The sequence below is a fragment of the Anolis carolinensis genome, chromosome 5, assembly GCF_035594765.1.
Source record: "Anolis carolinensis isolate JA03-04 chromosome 5, rAnoCar3.1.pri, whole genome shotgun sequence".
In the NCBI taxonomy this organism is placed as follows: domain Eukaryota; kingdom Metazoa; phylum Chordata; class Lepidosauria; order Squamata; family Dactyloidae; genus Anolis; species Anolis carolinensis.
In genome coordinates, this window is record NC_085845.1 from 189698045 (window position 1) to 189709476 (window position 11432).

Sequence of the window (11432 nt, forward strand, 5' to 3'; positions counted from 1 at the left end):
TATCTGTGGATGGTCCAGGGTGTGGGAAAGAAGTTTTGTCTGTTGGAGGACTCCAAATGTTTAGGTCAAATATCTTTTCCTGTAATTTGAACCCATTGCTCCGAGCCCTGGTTACCAGGGCAGCTGAAAACAAGCCTGCTTCTTCTCCCTTATGACATCCTTTCCACATATTTATACGTGGCTATCATGTCTCCTCTCCACCTTCTCTTCTGTAGGCTAAACATCCTCAGTTCTTTAAAACACTTCTCATATGGCATGGTCTCCAGAGCTTTGATCATTTAGTTGCCCTCTTCCTCTGGACGCCTTCTAGTTAGTTGTCAATATCTCTTTTAAACTGTGGTGCCCAGAATTCGACACAGTATTCCAGATGAGGTCTAACCAAAGCAGAATACAGAGGCACCATGACTTCCCTCAATCTAGACACTATACTCCTTTTGATGAAGCCCAAAATCCCTTTGACTGTTGGCTCATGTTCACCTTGTTGTCCACAAAGACTCCAAGATTTTTTTCACATGGACTGTTTTTGAGCCAGGCATTACCCATTCTGTATCTTTGCATTGCATTTTTTCTGCCTAAGTGTAATGTCTTACACTTGTCCTTGTTGAAATTCATTTTGTTAGTTTTGGCCCAGCTCTCTAATCTGTTAAGTTCCTGTTCTCTGGAGTATTAGCTATCTCTCCTAATTTGGTGTCATCTGAAACTTGATAAGCATTCCCTCTAAACCTTAATGTGTTAATCTCTTTTGAAATGTGTAGTCTGCATGCTCCTTTTGGCAGGGTTACTAGAAATAAGTAAAATGCGGGAAAAGGCAGAAATGCTATCCTTTCGGAATTGTGCAACTCTATATGAATATAACATATTTTGATTGTTTTGAATTTGTGTCAAGTTCATCTTTTGGGAGAGGGTCCAATTTCTTGATAACATTGTTACTGGATTTTTTTGAGCAAGATTTATTTAGAGCGGGTTGGCCTTTGTTGCGTTCTAGAATCTTCTAAAAGAACTTATGTGATTCTGCTAATAGTTGGGCTGAAACTATACTAGACTCTTCCTCTATGCAACCTTCTAGCCTTCCTGTGCCACTTCTTTTCCTACATCCATCTTCTCAGATCTCCCACAGCATCCCAAAGCAACTCATATGTACAAAAAAAAACCAATCTTGGAACAGGAACTTTTTGGATCTACAGCTCCTCAAATCCATCAATACTGAAAAAAATACTGCTTTGGAGTCCAGCTTTCAAAATATCCAAGTCTGCTATTCGAGAGGGTTACCAGCATTGAAAGAGTGACTTTCTTAGGACTACAATTCCCAGAACAAACCAGCTAGCCTGGCTGCAGCCAAGGGAGGGATAATTTTTAGTAGTAAATGAATCTGGGGCCCCACTGAAGGCTTAGATCACATTCTAGTACTGGACCCACACAGCTGCTTTCTCTCCAAATGACAAAAAAGTGATTGGATTAAGCACATTCATTCAAATACATGAACTACAGCCAATAGAGCCTGCCTTTGAGTGTCACTCAACTGGGAAGTAAAGCAAGCAAATTTAGGGCTTCTTTGCATCTATAATAAAAGGAACTGGAGAGGCATTCATGGACAAATACCAACTATTGTCAACAAGATGAGGACATTGCTTTTCTTTTGTTGCCAGTTAAAGACTGCAAGTTTATTTGTCATGGTGCTCAGATCTGTGAGCATCTCTCTTGTGTACGGTAAATTTGTGCATATGGGAATCCTCTTGAACTGTTTTCATTCTCCACACATTAAGTCATTTTCAGAAATCCAGTGTGTCATCATTTCTCCACTAGTATATTAGATAAAAACGTGACCCACAGAAACAGCTGCAAGTCTTTGGGGCAGATGCCAATAAACATAGAGATACTTTTGTTCCCTAGAGAAAGGAAGGGGAAAATCTGTTCTATTGAAATAAATAGAAATACATTGTGACCCCTCAGATAAAGATTGTATTTGCAATTTAGTGTGAAATGCAGTCTATTCTTCTGCATATATACATGAGGTGTCTTCCCAAAGACTATCACTTGATTCAGAAACCTGTAGCATGTGCCCATCATAAAGCTTTTGCTGGTAGATGTCTCAGACAATTGTTTCCAAGTAGAGCTCCTTGTGGGTTGGCTCATCAATTTGACTTCAGAATGACAATAAGGGTGTTAGTGTCAGATATCAGAAGTTATGAACTAGGAGTTCTTTAGATCCAATGTTACTAGTTTTTGACTCTCTGAACAATGGAAAGTGGGGTGGGTGAATTGTTGAAACACAGTATGATCCAAAGTGTCCTGTTTCTGGGCAGTAAGCCCCTGCTGTAAATCTATCTGATCTTCTACACATCTTTGGTTTAAGAAACTTGAGGATGGCCACATAGCCATTCTGCCAGGCCACCAACATTCCTGAGACCAGATTGCTTTCACCTTTGGGTGAAACTCTGGCATTCAGTCACTTAATAAACAGATATTGAATAAACAAGCCTTTATCCTATACCAACTACTTGTAAACTCACCATTCATCATTTGCAACCATGTGGTTGTATTAACCCCAGGATGAAGTGAGAGTTATACATTTCATTACAGTGTTGTGGGTATTCTGTGGTTCACAGATGCCTTCTGCATTTAAGGATGGAAATAATATTATTACTTCCCAGATCAAAAATGTGTTTGCTGATAGTCAGGAAAAACTAATCTAAAAGAAAAATAGACCAGCAAGAATTTTCTACATTTTTTTCCCATATTCTTATATCACAAAGAGTTGAAGAGAAACAATACTGTATGCAAACACATGTATGTGTTTGTGCAAAAAACATTGTCCAGAGAATTATTTTTCAGCACAAAAAAAACAGAATTTTGCAGGAAAAAACAAAAGATTTCTCCAAAACATTTTGGCATCTTTGAAAATGGGCAGAATAGTATAGAAAAAGAATGGGGTTGTTCTGCAATGGGGAGAAAATACTCTAATGGTTCATCTTCGTAATAATTGAGGGTTTATCTTCTGTGGACCTGAGAATCTTTTATCCAAACTCTTTCACTGCAACATTGCTTTCTTAAAAATAGTAATAGCCAGGGCTGTAGCCGGAGGAGGGGGGGGGGGGGTTAGGGGTTCAACCCCCCCCCCCCCCCCCAATTTTTCAGGCTAAAAAAAATATCTGGTTTACTCATGAATTTTAACTGGTTAGCCAAATCCTCATGCTAAGTCTATGAGAAGCAAAAAATTAAGAGTCCCTCCAGGCACTATCTCAAGCAGATATTGACAGGTTTGTAACCCCGGGGCGGGGGTAGTACTTTTCTAGTACAGTAGAGTCTCACTTATCCAAGCCTCGCTTATCCAAGCTTCTGGATAATCCAAGCCATTTTTGTAGTCAATATTTTCAATATATCGTGATATTTTGGTGCTAAATTCGTAAATACAGTAATTACAACATAACATTACTGCGTATTGAACTACTTTTTCTGTCCAATTTGTTGCATAACACGATGTTTTGGTGCTTAATTTGTAAAATCATAACCTAGTTTGATGTTTCATAGGCTTTTCCTTAATCCCTCCTCATTATCCAAGATATTCGCTTATCCAAGCTTCTGCCGTCCTGTTTAGCTTGGATAAGTGAGACTCTACTGTAATATCATATTTATTCTGTGTAAAAAATTAGAATGTGGTTGTTTTTGATAGGAAACCACCATTTTCAGCACAGAAAAACATTTTCTGCACAAAACATCCACACATGAATTTGTGTAAACCAAGTCCTAAATTGTGAAGAGGCTTTTAAAATTATGTAAAATATTAAAGTTTTCTTATTGTGAGGGGAAAACACAAAAATTATCTATTCCTTGTATTAAGAAGAAAAATACCAAAGAACTACATCTCTAATATAGGCTAAGTCTACTCTAGAATTCATGGTGCCCTGTTAAAATCCAAGTTACTCCTATAGTTTGGCTCAACATTACTGTTTTACAATTTTCTCCTCCTCCTCGGAGCCATGGAGAAAGATAAACAAGTTCTCAATGCTGATTAATGGCTCCAATATGTTTTAATGATTGTAATTCCCTAGCTCCATCTTCTGTAACTTTCCGCCCCCGCAATTGCTCTATTCCACTGGAGTAATTGCTATTCCATGCAGCTCTCATTGAATGTGTACTCATAAGAATGTTCTTGTGCTTCTTGCTGTTGCTATTCTAAAATAAACAAATGGACCACATCTTATTTTAATACAGTAGTCTCACTTATCCAACATAAACGGGCCCGCAGAATGTTGGATAAGCGAATATGTTGGATAATAAGGAGGCATTAAGGAGAAGCCTATTAAACATCAAATTAGGTTATGATTTTACAAATTAAGCCCCAAAACATCATGTTATACAACAAATCTGGCAGAAAAAGTAGTTCAATACACTATGTAGTAATTAATGCTATGTAGTAATTACTGTATTTACAAATTTAGCACCAAAATATCATGATATATTGAAAACATTGACTACAAAAATGTGTTGGAGAATCCAGAACGTTGGATAAGCGAGTGTTGGATAAGTGAGACTCTACTGTACTATGTGTATAGAAATGGAAGTGTCTTGTGTATTCTTGTGAAGGAACCATAGACAAAAATCAGTAGTAACTCATTACTAACAAATAAAATGTGAACACACAGTGAGACAAATTTTATAACTGTGTATATTCACCCAAGAGTTATGGTGGTATAGTAGTTTGAGTGTTGCATTACAACTCTGGAGATCAGGTTTGATTCCCTGTTCAGCCTTGGAGACCCACCCAATGATTGTGAGGGAGTCACACTCTCAGCCCCTTAAACTCCTATGAGAGGTTCCGCTTCGGGGTGTCATAAGTCAGAAACGAACTCACACAATAACAACATATTCACTCTGGGAACATTTTTTAAAAATTAACTAACATTTTATTGTGTAAAGATGTTGGAGGAAAATTCTGAGTACGCCTTGGACCATAAGATCAAACCAGTCCATACTTCAGGAAATAATGCCCGACTGCTCACTGGAGGGAAGGATATTAGAGGCAAATATGAAGTACTTTGGCCACATAATGAGAACACAAGAAAGCTTGGAGAAGATAATAATGCTGGGGAAAATGGAAGGAAAAAGGAAGAGGGACCGACTAAGGAACTCTCTGATCCGGAGTCTGGTGGAGGCTCCTTTTTGGAGGCATTTAAGCAGAGACTCGATGGCCATTTGTTGGGGGTGCTTTTCCTGCTTCTTGACAGGGAGCTGGACTGGATGGCCCACGAGGTCTCTTCCAACTATGATTCTATGATGCTGACACATATTTGCCTTCCACTCTCTGCCAGTACCTGGTAGAGTGCTTTTTGAGCTCAGAGTCTCATCTTCTGGAACTGTCTTTGGGTACAATTTAGAACATTTCATCATAGATTTTTCAAGGTAAGTCTAGCAGTAATTTGTCACAGCTTCTTCTGTGCAACACTGTCTCTGATATTCACCGATATAACCCCTTACTACCGGTGCGGTCCAATAATTTCTTGAACACATTTAGTTTGGCTCCTCAGTGAAAGCCTGTCTGGCCTGGGAGACCCTATCAGCAATAGTGCTATCATCAGCATTCCCTTTTTTTCTCATAGGAGCATGGAGTCACACCACCATAGAAAGATAGTGCAAAGGTGGGCAGTTACTGAGTACTGCCAATATTCAGCTGGCTGGACAACATGGCATCTGCATTTGACTAAGGAAAGGAGTAACATCCCATGGCTATTAAAGAACTCTACAGCAGATCTTCTGGACTCTATCCTTTTTCAAGCAAGTCTAAGAGTACATTTATACTGTAGAATTAATGTTATTTGATACCACTTTAACTGCCATTGCTCAATGCTATGGAATTCTGCCTTCGTAATTTGGTGTGGCACTAGCACACTTTGGCAGAGGTTAAAGACCTTATGCAACTGCAACTCCAAGGACTCCATAGCCATGGCGTTCCATAGCCTTGGGAGTTAAAGTACTGACAAACTGCATTAATTCTATAGTGCAACCCTTTATATCACTTAGCAATAAGGTCCCTCTAGCCCAGATCCCTACTCCCATTATCAACATTCGACTCCCTCAGAATAAATGACAAAGACTTAAATAGTTGATACAGACAAAAACATTTCAGAAATAAAGAGGCACAGTGTTTAGGATGGGACATTGTAAAACATTTGTTACAGCTATCACGAGAAATAAAGGGTAGGCCCTCTTTAATGTGTTTCTAACATTTGTATGGATAAATTTGTATAGAGTGTGATTGTTCGGAAATTTTGTGAGTCTCAGAGATTTGAGCAATTCTGTCTTGATTTTGTTACCTTTCTCTGAATCCCAACTCCATTCCCATTTGAAATTCTTTTTTCCAGCAGCTTGAAAGGCTTCTTCCCTTGCCATGTGGCATTGGGATACATTTTCTGTATGGGTTTTCTGGAAATGTATGTATCTATTTCCTAATATTTTCTACATTTTCTCCATTGACTACATTGGGTTGAGGCATATTTTAAACTGTATACGTGTTTAATCATTTGCATTTGTTTTATTTCTCTTAAATGTGTTGCAAACACATATGCACATTTTGTGGCATATGGCATTGCCTCATAGTATGGGTGAAATGGATTTCTGCAAAATCTGAAATCTAAACACATCCCCCTCCATTTACCCAGTCAAGATTTTATGAGTACTGTTCCAAGCTTAGATTAAAAGAGGCTAAAGTCACATAGTATTTGTACCTTCATGGCTGTTTAAGCAGAAAACTCCATGCTGACCCAGCTTTTCTTTGATGAACTCTTGCTAACTTTGCACCTGGATCCCAAAATAGAGCAAAAAACAAAAATAGAACACAAAACAGACTCTTTCTGTCTTCACTGAAATACGCAACAACTTTGACTCATTTGGCTGCCCTAGTACCTTGTCAAACACATTGAGACACTGTATGTTCCTCCCTCATAATGAATTCACAAAGTGGAACAGGGTCAATAGTTGAAACTCAAAAATCGAAGAGGTGGGGATGGGTGGGGGAGCCGATAATGGAAGGTGCCAACTCTTTCAAGTAATGGAAATGGGTGAATGTCGGAATTCCTTTCTAGAATATTTCACAATTCCCTGAAGTATACATCACAGAAACACTCATACGCCTCATTTAGATTGCTACTAATAGGGATTTATTTTGATGCACCAAAGCCTTTATCAAATAGAAATAACATTTGACCTTTCTGACATTATGGACCACAACCTCTCACCATTATCCATCCTAGGTAGAATTGAGCTGTAAATCAAAGCATCTGGAAGTCCAAAGGTTTTCTATCTCTGGCCAGTATCAAACCTGGCAGTAGCACAGGCTGGAACATACACTATGGTTGCCTTCAGGTGTTTGGCCCTTCAACCCCCAGAAGCCCTAATTGCTGTTTCAATACTCAGGAATTCTGGAAGCTGGAGTCCAAAACACCTGGAGGGCTGCATGTTGAGGAAACCCGGTGCAGTCACTACAAATCCCCTCACCATAATGTGTAGATTTCAAGATGTGGATCTTAGTACAGTCTTGGGCCCTTTCCACTCAGCTGAATAAAATCCAACATTCTCTGCTTTTAACTGGAATATGGCAATGTGGACTCAGATAACCCAGTTCAAAGCAGATATTGTAAGATTTTCTGCCTTGATATTCTGGGTTATATGGCTGTGTGGAAGGGTCCTTAGATTCCTATATGCTGGACAGAAGAGGGCCTAGTGGTGTAGCGTTGGCCTATCACAGATTAGTGGCAGCCTCAGACTCCAAAATGTGTGGAAAGTGAGTCCAGAACTCTTGTTCTGACCCTTGCTTTTGCAGTTCTAATGGATCCTTCCTAAATTCTATCAAATTTAGCTGCTCTGCCTGTTCTTCTCTTTGGGATTAAAAAGAAACAATTCTCCTTAAAAATGAGAAGAAAATAAATGCACTCTTACTGTCAAATCATGAGGTTAGGAGCCCAAGATAATAGAATAGAATAGCTTTATTATCATTGTACTATCGCACAACAAAATTAAATGCTTTCTCCAACACACATCACAAAACAACACACCCATCCCTCCACACGCCAACCACCACCACACAGCCCCAATAGCTTAAATCCTATTGCTTAATCCCAACTAGAAAAGCCCCCTTTAGTCAATGGTGCAAAGGTGAGACAACAAGCAGATACATTCCATTATTTCAATGATCTACTCCAGGACAAACATCAAGATTTAGGTCTTTTTATTCTTTTCTTATTCTACTTCCACATATGGGAGGGGAATGCAACAGTTCAGCAAGAGCAGGAATTTAAAATTTCATTACTGTCTGAATACGCACAACTCGAAAACTGCCTGGTTCTAAGTTTTTGAAGATAGCCAGGGCATTCTCTTCATGCAATAGGAAAGGGCTCCACCTAAAGGCGAAGAGTGTGTAAAGCCCAAGAATAGTACCAATTTGGGAGGTGGGTGAGTCTTGACTATTGCAAAACAAATGTCTTTTTAATTTCAAATCATTTCACTAAAAATATCATTTTTTTCTTAAGTTTTTCCAAATTGTTGGGGGAAGAGGGAGTTACGGGAGGAAAAGGGAGCATTTTTGCTGAAAAGCATGTCTGGAAATGAAAACAGCATCTCCTCTGTGTTTTTGAAAACTGTGACATTAACTTTTGCTGCTTTTAATCTCTCTTTGGGTGCACAAAATTTCTTCCTATACCCCCACACCTCACTTCCATTGGTCTTTGCAAATTGAGCAGAATCCAGTGATGTGAATGACAATGGTATAGAAATCAGGGTATTGATCTACTAAGGAACTACATTTAAATTAAGAAAGGTTGGGACTGGATATGGCAGTGGCTGTATAATGGGTTAGCTGCCAGAAAAAGTATAACTACTGTCACAGTAATAAAAGTTTATTTACTTACTGTCACAGCATCCTCATAGAAATTTACTTCTGATCACAGGTCTGGATAATATATAAGTATGCCTAAGGCTCCTTCTACACTGCCATATTAAAATCCAAATTATACTGCCATATAATCCTGTTCAAAGCAGATGTGGATTATCTGCTTTGATAATTTGGATTACATGGCACTGTAGAAGGGGCTCCAGTCTGCCTAGAAATCTAGCCACAGACTGGTGGTTGCTGCCTCTAGCCAAAGGCTTTTCCTAGGGTGCATCTATACTGTAGAATGAATGCAGTTTGACACCCCTTGAACTGCCATGGCTCAGCACTGTGGAATCCTGGGAATTGTACTTTGGTGAGGCACCAGCAATATTTGGTAGCAAAAACTAAAGATGAGGTAAAACTACAACACCCATGGTTCCACAGCATTGAGCCATGGCGGTTTAAAATGGTGTCAAATGATATTTATTACATTAATTCCTCAGTGTAGATCAAGCATGGGCCAGCTTGGGCCTTCCAGGTGTTTTGGACTTCAACTCCACAATTCCTAACAGCTGGTAGGCTGTTAGGAATTGTGGGAGTTGAAGTCCAAAACACCTGGAGGACCCAAGTTTGCTCATGTCTGGTGTAGTTGCATTATTTTGATTCAGACCACACATCACAACCTGCTCTATCCAGCTTCGATTCTGTTAAGTTCCAAATTTTCTCTATGGTCCGATTATCAATTTATGTGATTCACCCTCAATTTAACGTCTTGTAGTATCTTGAATCTAGCTCTGAACCTCTTTCCAGATATATTTACAAATATCTCTTTACCATCATTAAATGTTGAATCATTTGTCAAAATCAGTAATGTCTGAAGCCTAAATAACGTTTTAGGCAGCCTGTTTAATCTTAATATTTTAAATCCTTCCCATCAAGCATAGCTTCAATTTTAACTGATTAAAATTAAGCCTACTGAGTTCTATATCTCGAGGACTGAACTAAATTACAGCCATGTTCTGCAATTCTGACTCTTGGTTTCCTCTTTTGACCATTACTGCTTCTGCTGGTTTAATATGCTGTCTTTCACTTTCTTTCTCAATACATGGCTGATACCAGATGAGAGACTCCTTCTTGAGCACACAGAAGCCTGGGTAACTTGGAAGGTGCTGAACAGACTGCGCTCTGGGACCACGAGGTGCCAAGCCAATCTACAGAAATGAGGCCACAAAGTGGAGTCCATGACATGCGAGTGTGAAGAGCAAACCACAGACCACTTACTACAATGCAGCCTGAGCCCTGCCACATCCACAATGGAAGACCACCTTACACCAGAGGCACTTCAAGTGGCCAGCTTCTGGTTAAAGGACATTAAGTATAATGCAGTGGTTCTCAACCTGAGGTTCCCAGATGTTTTTGGCCTTCAACTTCCAGAAATCCTAACAGCAGGTAAACTGGTTGGGATTTCTGGGAATTGTAGGTCAAAAATCATCTGGGGACCCCAAGTTGAGAACCACTGGTATAATGCCAAGTTTTTAAACGTGTTTTTAAATACATGATATAGTAGAGTCTCACTTATCCAACACTCACTTATCCAACGCATTTTTGTAGACGATGTTTTCAATACATCATGATATTTTGGTACTAAATTCGTAAATACAGTAATTACTACATAGCATTACAGTAGAGTCTCATTTATCCAACATAAACAGGCCGGCAGAACGTTGGATAAGCGAATATGTTGGATAATAAGGAGAGATTAAGGAGAAGCCTATTAAACATCAAAACAGATTATGATTTTACAAATTAAGCACCAAAATATTGTGTTATACAACAAATTTGACGGAAAAAGTAGTTCGATACGCAGTAATGCTATGTAGGAATAACTGTATTTCCGAATTTAGCACCAAAATAGCATGATATATTGAAAACATTAACTACAAAAATGCGTTGGATAATCCAGAACGTTGGATAAGCGAGTGTTGGATAAGTGAGACTCTACTGTACCATGTATTGAACCACTTTTTCTGTCAAATTTGTTGTATAACATGATGTTTAGTGCTTAATTTGTAAAATCATAACCTAATTTGATGTTTAATAGGCTTTTCCTTAATCCCTCCTTATTATCCAACATATTCGCTTATCCAACGTTCTGCCGGCCCGTTTATGTTGGATAAGTGAGACTCTACTGTACCATGTATTGAACCACTTTTTCTGTCAAATTTGTTGTATAACATGATGTTTAGTGCTTAATTTGTAAAATCATAACCTAATTTGATGTTTAATAGGCTTTTCCTTAATCCCTCCTTATTATCCAACATATTCGCTTATCCAACGTTCTGCCGGCCCGTTTATGTTGGATAAGTGAGACTCTACTGTAATTGTACCCTCAATTTGCTTCTGACACGGTACTCTCTTTCTTGGCGCCATCTAGAGCTCGGCCTTATATTTGCAAGCTTGAAATACCCTGAGAATTCCATTTTTCAATTGATTCAATTCGGCCCAGTCCCCAATTCTTTTAACAAGGATCTCTCTGTAGAGCAGGCATGGGCAAACTTGCCCCCCCCCC